This window comes from Rhinolophus sinicus, chromosome 18 (genome assembly GCF_057876585.1).
Source record: "Rhinolophus sinicus isolate RSI-liver-muscle chromosome 18, RSI-T2T, whole genome shotgun sequence".
In the NCBI taxonomy this organism is placed as follows: Eukaryota; Metazoa; Chordata; class Mammalia; order Chiroptera; family Rhinolophidae; genus Rhinolophus; species Rhinolophus sinicus.
The window spans coordinates 39,645,385-39,667,755 of record NC_142518.1 but is presented as its reverse complement, the minus strand read 5'-3'; the positions used below and the strand labels follow the sequence as shown (position 1 = coordinate 39,667,755).

Here is a 22,371-nt window from a genome sequence, read left to right as displayed (position 1 = left end):
TGAATCCTGTCTGTATCTGTTACCTCTGGGATTTTGATGTATTAATTATACCCTTTCTATATCTTCAACTTCTCCTTCTCTACTGGCTGTATCCCACACAACATCCCATCTTCCTTACTAAATTAATCTTGATTTTTATTATGGGTGACAATGTTCCCAGCTGTAAATTTTTATTTCCCAGACACCCTTGAAGAAAGTGGAGGCCACGTGTCACAGTTTTATCCAATGGATGTAGGTGGAAATTATTGGGTAAGATTTTCAGGAAAGCTCCATATAAAGAAGACTAATTCTACTGACAAGGTATTTTGCCATCTCCTCTTCCTCATCTCCCTACCTGGAACACAGAAATGATGGCTAGAGTTGCAGCAGGCATCTGGAAGCCTTGAGGCACCTGACAGATTGAAGCCACATGCTAAGGATCATGGAACAACAACAACAAAAAAATACATGAGGGGCCTGAAACATTGATAAAATCCTGAAGGTCCTGGATTTGGATTTGTTTTGGGTAAGATAAAGATATCCCCTCATTATTTTAAGCAACTCATTTTCAGATCTGTTATTCATAGCCAAATACAATTCCAAATGCCCATCACAAAACATGAAACCTCTGTGTGTGTGTGTGTGTGTGTGTGCATGTTTAACACACTATCTCATTCATACATAATTCTTTCTATGACTTATATGATAATGACTATTATTTGACTTGTGATCTCCACACACTGCCTCAATTCTCCAAACTATTTCTGTAACACACACACACACACACACACACATTGTCTCTATTACACCCATTTCTGCACACACACTGTCTTATTCTATACTGTAAACACACAAAGTCCATACAGTGCCGTGACACTCACTGTCAAATGCAACTAGCTCTAATCCTCACTATCACACACACCATCTCCATCACTCATGGTAACACCTACAATTATTCAATCCCTACACTATCACAGTGTCTAACCATATCCACTATCATACATACAGTCCACATCCCCACTATAAAACCGTCAACGCCCTCCAAAATTCCTTTCCCATATGCTCATGACATCTGTATATCATACCCACTCACAACCGACATCCACATCACTTCCAAGCTCACACACATACTTTTCCCATTCCTAAATGACACTCGGAAACTCTGCATTTTCCCATCATACACTTTACTCAACAACTCCACTCAGATATTCATGATTTCCACACTCCAAATTGTCATACGCGTACAATTTTCCATTCACCATTATCACGCATGCTTACTGTACCTATCTGCCACCACAAATATACACACTTATTTCCCCCAGCATCACACACACACACAAACACACTAACCCTGTCACTTCCACCATGTACTTATCTTGTATCATCATATTACACTTTCCCCATTCTACCCACTGTCTACATCCGCCTCTTATTACCTGAAATGCCCCATTCACATTTTCACACACACAATGATCTCAGTGTCTCATTATCATTGTGTCCTTTCCCACTAGTCTCTCTCCCTTCCCAGTCTCCCGCACAACCATATACACGCACATACACAATTCTCATCTTCCACGATATGACACACACTGTGTCCATGCATTCTGATCTTGTCCTGTCACTATCATTTACATTGCCCCTGCCTTCGTTTTCACAGTGATTTCATACCATCCTACACTATTACTCACACTGTCCCCATTGTCACCATTATCATACATACCTTGCTCACATCAGCCCCCCATCCCACTGTCACTCATTACTTTCCCCTTCTCTGCATCAAACACATGGCCAAGATCATCTACAATTTTACACATGGTGCCTATGCCCTGCAATCTCCCTCTCATTTTCTCTTTTCTCCTTTCCTTTTCTTCTCTTCTCTCCCCACCCCCATACCACACACTTTCCCAATATGTGGATATTACATGAACCCAGATATAATAGAGAAAGTTCTTACTTGAAGCTTTATTTAAAAGCTCCAGCAAGTGGAGGAACATATGCTCAAAAAGTACAATATGGAATGTTCCCACTTGGTAGATAGTTGTGAATGGATTCCTTTTGGTAAATTTGCCTTTAAGAAGCTTTTCTTCATGTTTTGTTACAGCATTTAGGTGAGGTTTTTAAATATTCCATTGATATGTCTTTAATATGATAGTATGCAGTTAATCTATTTGCACTATACTTAAGTCTTCCTAAAATATCCTAATAGCTTCTTTGTTACAGCAAAAGTGTGATATTTTTGATCCTGAAGAGATAGACAGGTTCAAGCAAATGGCAATACTGAATATATCACTGAACTGTGTTAGAGAGAACACTTAATCTTTACTTCTCAGGTTTCCATGTGGAAGAACTTCAACTAGACTAACACTCCTGCTTTTCTTCCCATGGAAGGAGGAATGAGTTATATGACTAGTATGCTTGGGAAAAATATCTGAGTGTGTTTGGTTTAAGCACTTGCCCTTTGCTTTTCTCTCAGGGGTCTGTATGCCTATAGAAAACATGATTTCTCACTGGCTCCTTGCTGTGAAGTGAGACCCATTTTTTCCCTGGAGTCTTGCAGTTTTTCAGCACTGCTTACAATTGTCTGGGTAAGTTTGCCTAATTCCGTGGTCCAGTATTAGCAAGTCCACACTAAAACTATCTTCTACAATCAGCTTTCTTAGTAACGATCATGATTTTCTGGTCTCCATTTATCTGATTCCTAAATTTATATTTCAGTTAGTTCTGAATATAGGCAGGAAAGATAAGTATTTATTGATCCCTTACAATTCCCATATGATTTGGATCATTGAAATCATGTCAATTCTCTTTATTGGCTTTATCCATGTTTTAATACAGAGAAGTTCCTAGGTAGCGTTTGGTACTGATTAACACTCAAGACAAACACTTGGCAGCAATTAAGGTTAGGTCTAAATAAGGAAGTTGTATGTCTGCCACCCCTAGACTCCTGATTCCCCTGGATTAGGGAGTCCAAATTCTGAAGAGATAGAGTTATCATAGTACAGTAAGTGGTACTTAATTAATCAGGATGGTAGAGAGCAGGCACCATCTATTTTCCTTGGTCATACTGATGAGTCCTAGGAGGGCATAACAAAAGCACTCTTTCATGGGATGGGGTGACAAACCTTTATATGAACTATCAGAAAGGGGTTTAGATATTCATCCAGATGTATGGAAGACTTATTAAAGAAAGACATATCAGTGAACCATTTCTTAAAGGTTAAAAAAAAAACAGCCTTGTAATAAAAATAAACCCTAAAATTTAGTCTGATAAGATGTTCTTGTTAACAAGTTCTTTGGAAATTTAGATATAACAGTCACTTTAGCTCTCTTTTTTCCTTTTTGCTAGCTAGCTTTGTGCTTGCTTCTGAGCCCTTCCATATAAACTTAAATACTATGATTGTCTGCTCTCAGTGAAAGAACACCATTTCAGAGTACAGTTTGTGTGAGTAAGCCCAAATATTGGAATTTTCGCAGTTTTACCATAGGACAGTGTTGTAAAGAAATGTCAACTATTCTCTGGAAATAAAGCAGTGTTGATTCGACTTCACATGTAACCTCTTTTGCATAGGAGCACTTTTCATACCTATACATAGTTGGTGTTCTGGTGGTACTGACCCAAATACACCTTGTCTAACCTACATGAGAGCTCACAAAGTGATCATTCATAAAAACACATACAAACAAACTACGTCTCAGCAGTCAAAGAGAAATGAAACAAAACTACTGGACAAGATATGTAAAACCCTGACTAAAGGGTAATATAGAATTGTATACTTGAAACCTATATAATTTTACTAACCAATGTTACCCCAATAAATTTAATTTAAAAAATGAGCATAAGAACACCTAAGGAAAGTCGAGTACAGCACAGAAAAACCGAAAATTTTCTGGAGCTCAAAACTTAAAAAATAATTCCAGTTAAACAATAAAATGAAAGATTATGGTCACTGATGAACCCTGAATTACTGGACTAGAAAATCAAGTGCAAGATTTATATCAAAGCACTAAGCAAAAAGAAGTGATCATAATAATAATAAAGTAATAGATTCAATGAGGGACACATTGAGAGATTTAGATAGTTCCAAGGGACCGTCCATGTGATATGGGTGGGTGGATGGGGAGTTAAAAGAGAAAATAAACAGAAGGAAAGGAGACAATACTTAAATACATGATGGAAGAAAATTTCCCTGAGTTAAGGGATGGGCTCTCTGAATTCCAGACAAAATTGATTCAATGACTGATTCATTTATCCAGTCATCCATCCCTTCATTACTTTATGTTTCCATGCATTAACTTAATTAATACATTTAATAAGGACCTATTATGTGTCTGGCATTGTTCTAGGCACTTGAGATGTATAATGTTATTAACCAATGTTACCTCAATAAAAAAAGGAAATAATCTGTGAAAATTTAAGGCAGGTCAAAGGAAATTATTAGAGTACAATAAAAAGAGACAAAAAGGTGGAACGAACAGAAAAGAGTGTAACAGACTCAAACTGCTCTTGTTCAGCAATCACGTTGTCACAGCCTTGTCAAAGTAATCACACCAAATCTTAACAGCTACTGTATAAGGCACAAAATACAGAATTTCACTGATAGTGAAGAAAATCCTTTTCAGTCCTTTCTCCATTTCTATAAGCAAAATTGGGTTCCAGACCTGCTTTTTGTTTAAAACTAGCTAATAAAATTCCAGAGCCTAACTTTACAAATGCAGATCTTCACAATCAACAAAAGAAACTGAAAAAAAGGGAAGGCTCTGTATTCTCTTCCCTGCAGCTGTGGAGGGGTGGAAATGATTTTCCTTCACAATTACTTCAAGTAATCTAAATTTAAAAGATATTGAATTGATAATTTATTAAGAATGTCAATCTTGTTCTCTTTTACAATATGGAGGCTCTTGACTATTCATAATTGTTACCAACTGGTTCTACTCTGTTAATATAAATTTTTCCTTGTAAGTATTATTTAAAGAAAGGCATTTTATAAGACTCCCACAACTTTGGAAATTGATGCTTTGTTCTATGAAAATAACCTACAAAAGAAATGTGTAATTATAATTAGATATCTTACTTGGTAATTCATTAACCTGGCATTGGTAGACAGAATAATGGCAACCCCAAAATGTCCACATCCTGATCCTGTGAATGTTACCTTCACTGGCAAATGGGACTTTGTATATGTGATTAAGGATCAATAGACGAGTAAGTTATAGTGGGTTACACTAATGGGTTGAGTGTAAGTACAAGAGCCCTTATAATAAGAAAGCAGGAGGCTCAGAGTCAGAGAAAAAAAGATGACAATGAAAGTAGAAGGTCAGAGTCAAAGAGTTTAACATGCTATACTGTTGGATCTGAAGATGGAGAAAAGGCCTATGAACCAAAGAATGCAGGCAGCCTCCAAGAGCTGAAAAAGCAAGGAAACAATCTCCCCCTAGAGGCTCTGGAGGGAGCCAACACCTTGATTTTAGGACTGCTGACCTCCAGAATGGTAAGATGATAAATTTGTGTTTATTATCTGTTTGTCATAACTTATTACTGCAGCAATAGGAAATTAATACATCTGGTGATGAATTTGTAATCACCATCTCTATATGTAGAAACAGATTAATACTTCCAAGATCATTCTGACAAATTAGGAAAGGATCATTGGCACTTTCCTTTTCACCTGCAGGCCTGGATAAACAAATACAAACCCCTTCTGCTGGGTTTACAGTGCAACAAATACTTTGAGATGATACATTTCTTTTAAATTAACAGTGTCATGATTTCTATTTCACCAGTGAGAAAAATGGAACTCTCAAGAAGTAACTTGCCTGAAGGTAACTGGCTACAAAGGCCAATATTTTTCTACTACAACTTGCTGCCTCTCAAACTGCTTGGGGTGTGATGTAATGAGGGTAGACCATCCAAATGTATTCCTTAAATAGCCCATATCTGCAGAAAGACTCAATGTTTGTGAGATTCTCTACCTTCTTTGCTTTAATTCCACACTAACAGTAAGCAACAAAAGCTAGTTTTTTTTAGTTTCACTTCCCAAATACCCAGATACCAGAACTGACATGCCCTGAAGAGAGAGGCCCGGAATGTTCTGGTCACTGGAAGGAATATATTAGTGTAAAATGTGTATTTTTCTCTGTATATCTACTTTACTCTCAGTAAATTAATTTGTATTGGTTTATCACCAAACTTCATTTCATCATTTCATAAATGCTAAAGACCAAATCCTGGACTGAAAAATCACCACCCTGCAGGTTTTTTTATTGAGTTCTGTTGGAACTTCCAAATAAAGGTAATTTCCTTTCTTTGATAACTTCAAAAGTATTTACACATCAAACACAGCTAATTAGAGCATGAGGCCTCAGAGATGTTCAAGTAAAATCGTTTAGGGAAAAAAATTCTATTTTATTTTATACAGAATGACATCAAATAATGGAGATAAAAGGACTAAAAGGTAAAATTACAATTATTCACAAGTTACATTAACAAATCAAAAAGATTATGATAAATCATTGAGCTCTATAATTATGATTCATGCACTTTTAAATATGTTTTATACAAAGTTTACATAAAAACTTAATAAAATCTATAAACAAACAATTGGACCTAGAGAAAAGTTAGCAAGGTGAATGGATCTAAATACAATACACCAATGTTCATTCCAGCATTATTTACAATAGCTAAGACACAGAAGCAACCTAAGTGTCTACAGATAGACAAATGGATAAAGAAGATGTACATAAATACAATGAAATATTACTCAGCCATAAAAAAGAATGAAACCATGCCATTTCCAACAACATGGATGGACCTAGAGAACATTATGCTAAGTGAAATAAGTCAGACAGAGAAGGACAAATTCCATATGATTTCACTTATATGTGGAATCTAAAAAAAATAACAAACAAACAAAACAAAACAGAAACAGACTCTTAGATTTAGAGGACAAACTGATGGTTGCCAGAGGGGAAGGGGGTTGGGGGATCAGTGAAAAATGTGAAGGAGAATAAGAGGTACAAACCTCCAGTTATAAAATAAATAAGGCACAGGGATGTAATGTACAGTACAGGGAAAGCAGTCAATAACATGGTAATAACCTTGTATGGTATCAGGTGGTTACTAGACTTATAGTGATTATTTCGTTAGGTATATAAATGTTGAATAACTATGTTGTACATCTGAAAATAATATAATATTGCAGATTAAGTATAAAAAATAGAAAAAATAAATAAAAATAAATAAAAATACACCAGAATCAAGTATTCCCATACACCAGTCACAATCAATTACAAAATGTAATTTAAAAATATTAGTAATAGCAACAAAAACTATCAGGTACACAAAAATATATCTAACAAAATATGCATAAGACCCTTATGTAGAAAATTATAGAACTTTTTTCAAAGACAAAAAATACCTAAAGGAGAGATGAGCCTCCTTCATTGTTGTGAAGGTGCCATTTCTGTCTATAATCTATCAATAAAATGCAGTTCTAATCAAAATTTCAATGTTTCTTACAGACCATGTTAAACTTATCTTAAGATTCATATGGAAAAATAAAAGGCAAAGAATATACTTTTGAAGAAGAGGAATAAGAAAGGAGTCTTTCCCTATCAAATATTAAAATGCATTACAAAGCTATAGTAGTTAACAGTACAGTATTAGTATAGAAATAGACAAATAGACAATGGAACAGAATAGAAACCCTAGAAGCAGACACATATGAGGTGTGTTCAAACAATACAGTGAATGTTTAAACTTTAAAAACAAAATACATTACAGTAAAAGACACATTGCCATTAATCCCCCTCAAAATACTCCCCCTCACTTAGAATACACTTACCCATCATTCTTGCTAGTTTCTGAAGCAGTTCTGGAAGTCCTCTTTCATGAGTGTCTTTAGTTGCGCTGTCGTGGCTGCCTCGATGTCCTAAATTATTTTGATTTGGGGGAAGAGCCAGAAGTTGTACAGTAACAGATCTGGTGAATAAGGTGGATGAGGACACACCGTAATGTTTTTATTTGACAGAAATTACCATATGCCAGAAGCAATGTGTGACATGGAGTGTTGTCATGATGGAGGATGATTTACTGCACATTTTAAAACACACCTTCTCTCAACCGTAGCTCACACCCAAGTGACCACCAAACAAGTTGAAACTTGTCACACATTGTTACCTAGGTTCGACATACTGCTTCCCGTATTGAAGATCTCTGCCTTTCCATTGGATGGCACTCCGCAACAGCATTCACCGTATCTTTTGATCACAACGGAAAGGCTCCTGTCACACATCACTTCTGGTATATGGCAATTTCTGTCAAATAAAAACATTACGGGGTGTCCTCACCCACCTTATTCACCGGATCTGGCACCATGCAACTCTGGCTCTTGCCTAAGGTCAAAATGACCATGAAAGGTAAATGTTTTGAATCGATTCAGGACATCAAGGCAGCCAGGACAGCGCAACTAAAGACACTTACAAAAGAGGACCTCCAGAACTGCTTCAGAAAGTGGTAGAATGATGAGATAAGTGTGTTTGAAGTGAGGGGGAGTATTTTGAGGGGGATTAATGGCAATGTGTCTTTTACTGTAATAATTTTTTTTAATTTAACATGCACCATAGTTTTTGATCACACCTCATATATTACAACTTGGTATATTACAGACACAGCATTAGAAATCTGTGGAGAAAGAATAGTCAGTAAAGAGTCCTGGAGCTACTGATTAATTATTCAGAAGAAAATTAAGTAAGATATCTACATCATACCATAAACAAAAATAAATTCCAAGTGGATCATAAACTTAATTGTGGAAAGAAAATTATGAAAGTTTTACAGGAGAATATGGAATATCTTTATGAAATCAAGGTAAGAAAGAATTCCTTAAACAAGATGAAAAACACATGGCATATATAGAAAATGACAGTAATTTCATGGCATACTGGGGAAAATGGAAGAGGCTGCTATTCCATGAGGGCTAAGGTGATCAATATTATAGCATAGATTTAACCATTTATGAAATTATTCCCTTCTACTTGCCCACTTTCCCTATCTCTACTAGATCACAGAGTGGCCTCTCAACTGCCCATTTCTTCAGGTACTTCCCTAGCTAAAGGCTAGATGACATACCTAGGCTTCCATTATACATGGTCTAAAGACCATTTGCTCTGTGGTCCCCACTCATCCACTGCCAGATTGATGGCTACTTCTATGCAAAATTCATAACATGGTACCTTCCAGGAAGCCTTCCCTGAGCCTTGAGGACGAGTTAGAGGACCCTCCTCCACATTTCTACAGACAGCACCACACCCTGGTTTCTCCATCATAGCACTCCCTGCTACAATGACTCACCAACCAGAGTCAGTAGAAAGTACATCTAATCCAACTATATGTTCTCATTATCCAACAAAGAGACTAGATCACTACATTTTACTTAATTGATTGATTGATTAATTAATGGTCTATCTAAATTTTCTAGGCTTCCAATCAATCTATCTTGCCCACTGGTATCTTAGCACTTCTGACAGTCTCAGACTGTACATTTGCCTCTCTCACCTCTGACTTCCCATTTTGTTCACTTACACTTCTTTTCTGCCAGGATCCTAAGAAAATATTTTTGTGATAACCAAGAAGACAAACAGAGGGAATGAAAAGTAGCAAGCCACATCCATTTCCCCTTGAAGCTATTGGTTCACTGCTCTCCTTCCTACCTAGACTCCTTTCACATCTGCATATAGAACATTTTGTCAATTTTCTGAAAATTGATGAAGTCATATACAACTTTTAATCACTGCAAGTGTACTTCTACAAAATTCAGGTAATTAACAGTGTGCCATAAACAAACAAATATCAGGTGAGACTCTAGGAGGCTAACCCAAACATCTTCACTTCTGGCTGGCCATATAAATAAACTAACCAAGGTTCTCAGTCTTTGAGACTCTGGGAAAGAAATAAGCCAGGGACCTCCCTAAGGAAAAGACTCCCTAAGGGACAGACTCTGGGAAAGAAAGCAACAAGCCAGCTCTCCTTGGAGCTGGCTAACGATGGTTGTTCAAGAACCCTTCAAAGACACATGATCTTCTAAGCCACTACCCCAGTCTTCATACTCTGCCATCCACAGATGCTGGTTATCTCTGATCACTTCCTGGTTGTGGTTCTTGACCCTTGAATCTGGGAAAGAGATAACTGAGTCAGAGCCCACCTACAGAAACCCTGGCTAATTGCTAAATTCCATTGTTTGGAGTTTCCAAGAAAGGGGAGCACTGTAGGATGCTAACCCTGCCCCGTTCATTCTCAAATGGTCTCAGAGGCTGGGCAGCCACACTTAATTCTGGGGCCCAATTCTTGGGCCTTGAGATTCTGGGAAAGATAGTACCAAACCAAGGTTCTCCTATGGAAGCCCCTTGAAGTGGCTAAGGGCAATTGTTCCAGGATAAATGAGAAATAGTAACCAAGTCCCCCATATCCACAGCAAATCACAGGTCCTGGCTACCCCCGATCATCTCCAACCCATAGTTTTCTGGCCTCAAGACTGTGGGGAAGAAAGAACCAACGTATGAATCCTCATACGCTTTTAGTGGGAGTGAAAACTGGAGCAATCCTTTTGGAAATCAATTTTCCATTAGCTAGTAAAGTTGAATATATGCATCAACTATTACCAAGTAATCCCTCTCCCAGATATATATTTTAGAGAAACTCATGCACATGTGCAACAGGAGACATGTACAAGAATGTTCTTAGCAGCACTGCTCACAATAGTCAAAAACGGAAAGAAATCCAAACGTCCATAAACAGTAGAGTGTATAAATAGGTATGTGCACGCATGTCTGTATACTCAGACAAAGAAGTGATTACCATAACAGTCAAGTCAGGATAAATGGTTAGTTCTGGGAGAGAGATAAGGGTTAAGACTAGAGGCTTCTGGGTAACTCGCAATGTTCTATTTTTGTTCCTGGAAGGGTCTTTCATGGATGTTTACTTTATAATTATTCATTTAGTATACATTTATATTTATGCAAATTTTGGTATTTTTGTTATATTGCACAATTTAAAACATTTTTAAAAGAAAGAAAGAATCCAGGGCCTTCCTATGGAACTCCCTTAAAGCATTCCCTAATAGCATACTCGTATGCTTTCAACCTTTCTGAAATGAGGAATGATGTAATACAAAAAGCATCTACTCCTTCCTTTAAAAGGTATGGGACTGGCTATACACATTTATTTGCAATAGGATTCTTGGAAAGGGACACCTGGGCAAACCACGGTCCTATAAATATTACCATTTCCCTTAAAGTTGCTAAGGGCAATTGTTTACGTCCCTCCAAGTATAGGAATCAATATAGAATGCTATCTTAGGTTCCCCTTACATTCAAGATTTTAGTACCAGTCCAGTCCTTTCCTGGCCCTGGTTAATGGCAAAAAAAAGTGTGTGAAGCAAAGACAAAGTTGAAACCAAGCTAGGGCCATCAAGGGATCTGCTGCAAAGCTGGTTAAAGGTAACCACTCATGCTGGCCATTGCTGCTTCCATTCCTTAAATCTTCCTCCCTTCTGTGAAACTCTGTTCTTTTGATTGTCATGCCAATCTATCTCTCAGCTACACTCACTCCTTCTTTTACAAAATATAGCATCTTCCTCTCCTTCCTCTCCACTCTTACATACCCTATCTTTCCCACTGTCTTTGATGATCCCATGTCTAACTTGTCCATCACCCCAACTTCACATTTCCTGGACCTCTTGTACTCCAACTCATCTACCCACTGAACCTTGTCATCATCCAGAACTACTTTTCCTCTGAATCTTAAACTCTAATATTCTACTCTAACTAGAATTTCTTGTCTGCCATTCTACCTTTTTAATATCTACTCTTTGGGCTTTGAAGCCTCTGTACAACTTTGCCCACACCCACCCACATATTTGCACAGCTTCTTTCTCTGGTTTCTTACAATCCTCCTGAGAATACACTCTTCCCTGATGAGACTAGATCTCATGTTCTATAACCTGATCAAATTGCATCAGGAACCTCAACAACCCACTTAGGCCCTCAAACCGTCGACTACCCACAATCATCACCATTATATTCACAAGTCTAAAATCAAACCCAATGTTTGCCTTCCTTGTTCCCTTGTTTGCCTTCTTGGCATCTGAGCATACCTGGGAAAAAAACTAAAAACACTTCATTTCCTTCTCAGGTAGGTGTTCATTACTGCCCATGGATATTCTCTCATTTCCTAAATAAGATTGCAACCTTCTTTTTTCCTCTGGCCTTTGGCCATCTCCTCTCACACTCCAGAATGCCCTTACTACCTTATTCACAGGGAATATAGAAGCACCAAGAAAGAAACTCCCTCAGTCTCTTGCCTTTCCAAAATCTAAAAAAACAACAACAACAAAAACACCTTTCTGACCCTCCTTAACTTCAATGTCAAAAATGATGCCCATTCAAATGTAATCAATAATGTTGTAAAGATTTTGTAGGGTATCCGATGGACACTTGTCTCATTAGGGAGACCACCTCAGGGATGATGTAGATGCCTGATCACTGCATTGTACACCTGAAGCTGAAGCTGAGCAATAATGAATGTCAACTACAAGTTTATATATATATATATATATATATATATATATATATATATATGTATATGTATATGTATATGTATATGTATATGTATATGTATATGTATATGTATATGTATGTATATCGTTACAAGAAGCGGAGTACAGCATTAGGAATAGAGACAGTGGAAATGTAATGGCTCTGTGCGATGTCAGAGGGATAGTGGATGGGGGGAGGGGGGTTGACACAGTATGAGGGATATAAATGATAAATGTATAACTATTACATTGTTTTGTGCTCTGGAAACTAATAAAAAATAAATAAATAAAAAATGATGCCCTTTCTCTTGTTCATGGCCAGTCCTTCCACATATTCTCTACAACACATCTTTTCCACATCTTGCCTCTCCATTATCCCCTTTCTCTCCAAATTTTCAACCTGTTTTTATCATCTCCTCCCCTGTAGAACATATACGAGTAAACATGTTCAAATTTCTCATCTTAAAAACATACATGTACCACCTGTTGTCTAATCTACTTTTCACAGATGAGATCCTGGACACAATAGTCTACACTCCATCAACACTTCACCAATTACATTATTGGCCCTCTGCACTTTAGCCTTCACCAACACTGATCCATAAACACTCACTGCCCTGGTTTCTCCTAAATCCCTAATCTAACAGAACCCTCTCAGTCTATATCTTATATAACCATGTAGAGAAATTTCATATTTTATATTAGAAAGCTTAAGACACTAGTTTCAAAAAAAAGCCACAAATGCAGTGCATGCTGATGAGTATACAAAACCTGGCACAGAGAAACACACAAAAAGAGATAAGCATCTTCAATCATCATTCCACCCTCCCAGAGACAACTGTTAAAGCTACATTCTAAACTGTGGAAGAAGCTGAGCAATCATCTCACCTGCCCTCCACCCCCACCCCGGCCCCATACCATTAAATCCCAGGACTAAGAGAAGAAATAATTCTCAGATGACTCAAAGGTACACAACTGGACCTCATTGCCAACTGGTGGAGTTTTGAAGAAGAAGAGCACAATAATCAAAAGTTTTGATGTGTTCTATTAAAGAAAAAGAATATTCCGATACTTGTTAAAATGATAGGAAAGACTTTATTAAGGACTATTGTGATGTGTCAAGACTATTGCAAAAAGGGGAGAGAGATTGGACTCAACTCAGAATACAGTAAAGAGATGGGGATTTATACCCAAGAAGCAGACTGTGTCGGGAAGGCATAGAAAATTACAAGAGGAGCCATCAAGGATAGGAGGATTCTTGCTAAACCAACTTAGGATTCTTGCTGACGGGAGACCAGGGTGATCAGAGATCAAGGGTGGGGGGGATTCTCGGTAAATTGACTTAGCAGGATTCTTTCTCAAACTGGGTTAGGCAGGCCAAAGACAGTGCCCAGGGGTAAGCTCTAGTTGAAAAGAGGGCTCAGGGGAACATGACTAAAGTTTGGTTAAGGAGAGAGCCATGGTTAACCCTTTTCTATTCTTCAGCTTTCCTTGGGAAATGTTTCTCCACTGAAATATTCTCTATTTTAGACCTATGGCAATGAGACGGCCCCTGAATACACAAGCACATACAGAATTATACACACGCAACACTATGTACATGTGTATGCACAGATCTATTTGATAGATGGATGGATGGATAGATAGATAGATAGATAGATAGATAGATAGATAGATAGATAGATATTATATGTATATAATGTCGTATTACACTGCACCTTATGTATGTGTGTAGGAAAGTCATGTGGTGTGTGAGAGTTGTGTGTATAAATATATATAATTTGCATGTATTATAACATTATAATACACACACACATACACACACACACACACACCCCTCTCTCACACATCGCTCACACACACAGGGTGCAGGGCAACGTGACAGTATCTCTCCTGGACAGCTATACCTCTGTCCTCCTTACCAGTCTCCTACTGCCCCACTCATATCCACTCACCCAGTGCCTCATCAGTACATTACAGGGGGGACTATATATATCACCTGCTTAAGACAACATCATTACTTCTCCCTCATAGCCTTCAGAGTGAAATCCCAGTTCTCTGACCTGACCTTTGGGGCTCTCAACATCCTGGCCCCTATCCATGCATCAGTTTTATCTCTCCTTCCCTACATAAAACTTTTGTTCCAGTCACAATCAACTACATAGATGCCTTCCCTTGAATTCATCAAGATACCTCCCTCCCTCTTCCAGTTTCCTCTGACTGGAACACCCTTCATAGGTCCTCTACCTGCACACCACCTCTACTCACTCAATATCAAGCATTAGCTCCCCTTTCCAAAGGAATTTCAGATGCCCCCTGTGTGCTCCCACAGCCTGTCACCCCCCACTTACCTATGTGCACCATAGTACTGATCATACTCTTTAGACATTGTCTGTTTACTTACTCATATCTTCACTATAATGAATCTTCAAAGATAGGAAACCAGTCAGGTTCACCTTCACATCCCCTGTACCCAGCATAAGACCAAATACATGGTATTAATTGTTCTATAAATTTTTGCTAAATGAATGACTGCAGAAACAAATGAAAGCCATGCTTATTGTCAATGGAATGCTGGTGGAGTCATTCATATGTATTCAAAATAGTGAGGAAAAGGGCACTACAGGACACCAAAAATAGCAATAATTCCTGAGCACTCACATCTTGGTTTCTAAGTACCAATCCCTACTGAAAGAATACATGATTCCTCACAAAATGGCTGATTCCAGGGCAGGGGCAAGGAGTATACATGTTGAGCCTAAAATATCTTGTGTCAGAAAGCAAAGAAGCCAAGACCTAATGAGATCATGTAAAAAGGATACAGGAAGCAAAAAGAAAGGGCTCCTAATTTCTAAGATGACACAGTTTGAGCATTTTTAAAAAATCACAATAGAGGGCTGGCCTGGTGGCTCAGCTGGTTAGAGCTCCATGCTCCTAACTCCGAAGGCTGTCGGTTCAATTCACACATGGGTCAGTGGGCTCTCAACTACAAGGTTGACAGTTCAATTCCTCGACTCCCACAAGGGATGGTGGGCTGCGCCCCCTGCAACTAGCAACGGCAACTGGACCTGGAGCTGAGCTGCGCCCTCCACAACTAAGACTGAAAGGACAACTTGAAGCTGAATGGCACCCTCCACAACTAAGACTGAAAGGACAACTTGACTTGGAAAAAAGGCCTGGAAGTACACACTGTTCCCTAATAAAGTCCTGTTCCCCTTCCCCAATTAAAAAAATCACAATAGACACATATAAAATACATAAAAGTTCATGAATTCCTAATGCTATTAAAGAAAACGACGAAGGTCTTTAGGAAACCAACTCATTACTCTGAAAACAGATAAATGAAAAAAAGAAACATGTATCCTGACTTTGTTTTTATGAAATATATTTCAGGACAATAAAAATAGCTATAAGGAAAAAGGTATCTTTTACAAAATAATTCCAGCTAGAAGGATTGATAGAATTAGACCACTGTTTTTCAACCACTATTGACATAACAAACTTAGACAATTATCTTCAATGGCTGTTAAATTGAACAGGAGAAAGTTTGGTAGGAAATGCTACAATGGAGGATCAGGCTGAATAACACCTGAAAACACAAATCAATCCCAGCACCAGTTAAAAAGGTAAAACCAGACACGATGAAATGCATACAAAGAGCATATCACTGCCTGAGATGATGCTTTTCCTTAAAAAACAATGGAAAGTGAATCAGCCTCTAGCTCTAAATCCCAGTTGAACAGGAAACAAGGGGATGGGAAAACAAACGTCTCCTCAAGGAAGCAATCATCCAAATCCATTTGTCAATGGGACAAATGACTTTACTTTCTTTAATAAATCAATGGTGTTCAAAATAGAAGGTGCTATAGAGGGTTTCATAGGAAAAGAGACTTAAGAGAAAAATATCCAGTGGCAATAAACAGCCCTTGTTTGGATACAGATTTAACAAAGCTACTGTAAAAAGACATCTTTAAGAAAATCATGGAAATATGAAAATGAACTGAGTATTAAATGATATAAGGAGTGACTGTTAATCTTATTACGTATAAATGCCTAGTGGTTACTTAATATAATGCACCTGTGAACTAGGGATACACAATGAGTTATTTATCTGTGTAATGTCATGATGCCTGGGATTGCTTTAAAATAACAGCAGTGAAAAAAGTGGGTGAGGAGAAAAGATCAAACAAAATTGCCAAAATAGTATTAATTCTTGAAGCTGGGGAATGGATACATGCATGTTTATTTTACTAGTTTCTAGTTAAAATATATTTGAAAATTTCAGTAATAAAAGAAAAAAGACAGAGTCCAATGTGCAGGGGGTCCAACTGGTCCCTTTCAAACTGGAAAGTTTGAGCTACAGAAGAAATAATGACTGAAATGAATTGAAAAGTACTAAATATATAAATATCCACAAGCTCAACAAAATAGAGAAAACAACAATAAAATCTCAAATATAAAATACATTAGTCTAGGTTGGATGATGGTTTTAAACACAAGCTATATAAGGTTTGTTTGGGAAAAGAAGAAATTTCAAAATAGATGACATATTAGATGATATTAGGGAATTATTGTTAATTTTTCTTGGTGAGATGATAGTAATTAAATTATTTACAAAATGTTCCTAAGATTAGGAGATGACTGCTGAGATATTTAGGAGTGAAGTACCATGATATGTGCTCCTCAAGTTGATCTATTAAGTGGTATGAAGCTGAAGCTGAATAATATTGTATGTCAACTATATTTATATATATATATATATAGTCACGGGATATGGAGTACACCATAGGGATTAGAGTCAGTGGAATTGTAATAGATATATATGATGTCAGAGGGGCAATAGATTGGGGGATGGAGGTTATCACTTTGTGAGGGGTGAAATGTCTAACTATTACATTGTTTTGTACACATGAAACTAATTTAAAAAAAAGCCAAGAAGAATTTTTGTAGAAATTGACAAGCTGATTCTAAAATGGGAATGGAGATTCAAAAGACCAACAATAATCAAGGCATTATTGAAGAAAGACTTCTTCAATGGACTTAATGACCATATGTAAGGTTTACTATAAAGTTATATTAATTATGACAGTGGTACTCATACAAGGATAGAAAAATAAACCAAATGGAACAGAATTCAGAAACAAATCCACACATGTAACCTAATAATTTGATTTATGAAAAAGATGACACTATAGGAGGGAAAGAGTGATCTTTTCAGTAAGTGGGATGGGGTTGACTGGATGTCCATTTTGACACACACAAACAAAAATGAGCCTTTAAGCCATACCCATAACTCATACTGGCAACATACACAAAACGCAATTGTAAATACAAATGAGAGACTAAACAATAACACAACATAGAATAAAATACCTTCATGACCGTGAGAAAGACAAAGATTTCTTAACCAGGTCAAACATGCACTGGCCACAAAGGGGGAAATTATGAATTGAACAATATCAAAATTGAGATATTCACTTCATCGAAAGACACCATTAAAAGGTTAAAAATACAAGCAACTGAAACTTGCAAGAAATAATCTAACAAAGTATTCACATCTTTCAAAGTAATATAGAAAGATCACCTAAAAATCAATAAGAAAAAGATAGTCCAAGAGAAAAAGCAGTTAAAAAACTTGAACAAGCACCTCATAAAAAAATATCCTGGCCAACAAACATGGAAAGATGTGCATATATCATCAGTGGTATGTAAATTAAACCACAATGAGATACCATTATAACCATTAGAATGGATACATTTTCTTTTTAAAAAGAAAAGACTATGACAAGTTTTGGCAATATTCTAGAGGAACTGGAAATCTTAAACATGTCTCTTGGGAATTTTTTGGTACAACCGGAAAACTGGTTGACAATATCTACTAAAGTTAATCATACATATAACCTATATTCAGCAATTCTACTCTTAGGTATATGACCAACATAAATGTGTACATATATCACCAAAAGACATGTATTAGTAAAATGTTCATAATACTATTTGCAGGCCAAAAAACGGAAGCAACCAAAATGCCCACCGACGGTGGTATATTTACACAGAATACATTATCAATGAGAATAAAGGAATAGATTCACCCAATAACAGATGAATCTCAGAAACAAAATCTTAAGCTAAAGAAGTCAGACACACACACACACACACACACACACACACACACACACACATACACACTGCATACTATGCTATTGTAGTTTTATAAAATCCAAAAACAGGGAAAATTATTATACAGTGATAGAAGCCAGAATTGTGATTAATTTGGAGTTTAGTTGTGACTAGGAAAGGATACATTCAAGGTTTTTCAGATACTAATCATGTTCTATTTCTTAATCTCCTGGTGGTTATTCAGGTGTGTTTACATTGTAAAAATGCTTTGAGCTGTATACTTATGATTTGTGCACCATTCTATGTGTATTTAAGTTCACTTAAAAAAAAAAGCCTGCAAATCTCAAATGGTTCAGCCAAAATAGATAGATCAAAAAACAGATAAAAATTATACCTCAATTAAAAAGGAATAGGTGGATAGAGGGAGCAGTAAGTGAACAACTGAGCTAATATGACAAAAGTTAACAACTGTTGAATCTAGGTTCAGAGAATAAAAGTATTCATTGTACTCTTCGTTCAACTTATGTTTGTTTATATTTTTGATTAGTAAATGTTCAAGTGAAAAGAGTCATCATTCCTCTCAACTCTTAATATTTATAACTAGGAAGTAATTAATACACTTGATATAATCTGACTTGTGAAAGCAAACTTTAAAAAACGAAATTTCGAGGGTAAGGGGAGTGGTGGATGGAAGATGAGGGTAAGAGGGGTCAAATATATGGTGATGGAAGGAGAACTGACTCTGGGTGGTGAACACACAATGGGATTTATCGATGATGTAATACAGAATTGTACACCTGAAATCTATGTAATTTTACTAACAATTGTCACCCCAATAAATTTTTTTAAAAAAGAAAAAAAACCGAAATTTCTATACCCAGATTATGTTTTATAAAATAATAAAATAAAATAGTCTATATGTTTTCTATTTGTTATTAATAAACAGAAAGACAGATAGAAAGAAAGAACCAGGCCAGGAATGAGTATCTTACAGACCCTAACTCCACGAATTCTACCACTATTTAGCAAGTTACTATCCACCTGAGTCTTGTTTTTATCAGTAAAATGACCAGGATAATACTGACCTCAGAGGGTGGTTTTTAACATTAGGTGGCCAACTATATTTAAAAGCTTGTCTGTTACAAACAAGCACTGAATTCATTTTTCCATTTACCATACCAAGCATTAATGGGCAACATACAATGAACACACAGTGATAAGAGCAATGAGAGAGGCTAAGTAAATATGCTGCAGGATAGCACACAGTGTGCCACAAAGAAACAGACTGAGGATGGAGGTAGATACATGTCTTCTTACTGGGGCTGGTAACTCACTATTCACCTAAATGGTAGCAAGAAGCTAACTAGGAAAAAGAAAATATGGGGAAATTATGTGGGTGGATTAGATTAGTTGATTATGCAGAGTGTTGCTTCACACTATGCAGAAAAGTGACTGACTATGGAGGAGTGGGGAGTGCAGGAAGCAAAGTGAACAACAAATGCAGAGACACTGGCATAGACATATCCTGTTTTCCTATTAATATCTGTATAGTTCATGCCCTCACTTCCTTTAGTATTCTGCTCAAATGTCACCTAACCAGGAGGCCTTCCTGACCATCCTATCTAAAATAGGACAGCCCCTCCTCATCACAACCTATTACATATTTAATATATATTCATTTATTATCTGTCTCTCAGCTATAGTTTGAAAACTTTGTTTTCAGGGGTCAATCCAAGAAGAGGATTTAACAATCATAAATATCTACACATCCCATATAGGATCACCTAAATATATAAAGCTAATGTTAATGGGCATAAAGGGAGAAATTCACAGTAATACAATAATAGCAGGGGATTTTAATACCTCACTCATATGAATGGTAGATCATCCAGACAGAAAATTAATAAGGAAATAATGGCCTTAAATGTCACATTAGGCAAGATCAACTTCATAAACATTTACAGAACATTTCATCCAAAAAGTGCAGGATGCAGATTTTTCAAGGGCCCATTCTCCAGGATAGATCATATATTAAGCCAAAAAACAAACCTCAATAAATTAAAGACTGAAATCTTTTCTGACCACAATGCCACGAAGCTAGAAATAAATTCTAAAGGAAGAAAACTGGAAAAACACACACAAATATGTAGAGACTAAATGACCAATAGGTCAAAGAGAAAATAAAAACAGGAAATCAAAAACTACCTTGAAACAAATGAAAATGAAAACAAAACTTTTCCAAATTTATGGGGTACTTTTGTTTTTATTTTCCACATTGCAGCCTCAATGCTTAGAACACTGTCTGGTACATAAAAGTTATTCAATAAAAAAATTACTGAATGAATAGGTGGATGCATGCACAGTGGGTTGCAGCCCATGTGATGATGATATCTAAAACTGTATAATTATGACTTCAATAGAGAATAAAGAGACATCAGCAATACCCTTTGAAAAAGTTCCTAAGTGTTTTGGTGTCATAAAATCTCTGCCTCATTGTTTATTCTAAAGGAACTGAAAACTATACCTGGCCTAGAAAAAAGAATCACCTCTTTATTTGGCAAACACAACACACTAGTTAGAAGAGGAGGAATAAATGCTTGTTCAAGGAGATACTTGGTTCAATTCTCCTTTAGAGCCTGAAAAAACCCTGAACATCATTATAAATTTAATGATTATTTCCCTTCTCTTGGGTAAAGAATTGAAATAATAAACTGTGATTATTAACTAGGGATCTCATCAGATAAATTACATATGGTAAATGAAACAGAAAAATACATTTCACATTGCAACAAATGGGGGAAAAAAGACAGCTCACAATGCAACAAAACAGATAATACTTGCAAAACTCTTAGGGAAAAAAATACTTGAAAAATATGCCAGTTTGCTGCTCAATGTTACTACCAGAGACCAGAAAAGGATTTGCATAATAAACCCAACTCATGAAATAATACATGTGTAATTGGATGTCATATCTGTCAACCATTTCTGCTCTATGAGAGGTTATAAAAGGGGTGGGAAATCTTCCATCTTCTAAAGCTGACACCAGGTTTTAGGCAAAACACGCTATGTTTGCAATACCATAAAAATCTGGGGATTCAGTTCTATGCCAAAATTTTACATTTTTTTAAAAAGTCATGGCTAGACAGCTGAAACCTGTGCAATATCTGATGTGTATTTTTTTTAGAGTAAAAATATAAATAAAAGGTCACAGAAATTTGAACTCGTCCCCTTTGTCTCTTAGGGCTCTAAAATCTGTTTCTTTGCGTATTTTTTTAAAGAAAATAGCCTTGACCTTGAAATTGAAATCACACCCGATTTCTACAGTATATAATTCACTTGCCTCTGCAGGGCAGATTCAGGAGAGACCAGAAGCCTTCAGTGGGATAAAATACTGGGTCAGAAGGGGAAAAACGGGAAGACTGTAGGTTCAGAGTGGGGGTAGGGGTTGCAAAAGTTCTGAGGCTTAAAGGGGACTGACTAGAAGGTAGGAGTGACAGGAAAGAAATCTGTGGTAGAGGGAATGAACCAGGCTCAGAAAGATCTGGAAGATGATCCAGGATAAAGAGGAGATGTGAAGAGTGACAAGGGATAAAAGTACCACAAAAGTCAGAAGAGGGAGGGGATAATGGCCTGCCATCTCCCGCGGATTTGGAGAGGAGATAGGGAGGCGATCAGAACCACA

The 22,371-nt window shown here is 36.8% G+C and overlaps 1 protein-coding gene across 2 annotated transcripts in view; it reads right to left on the bottom strand.

The window, feature by feature from the left end:
• The window catches only part of MAGED1 (MAGE family member D1), a 50,220-nt gene that overhangs the window by 27,667 nt on the left and 182 nt on the right, over positions 1-22,371 (bottom strand). The window lies entirely within an intron of this gene.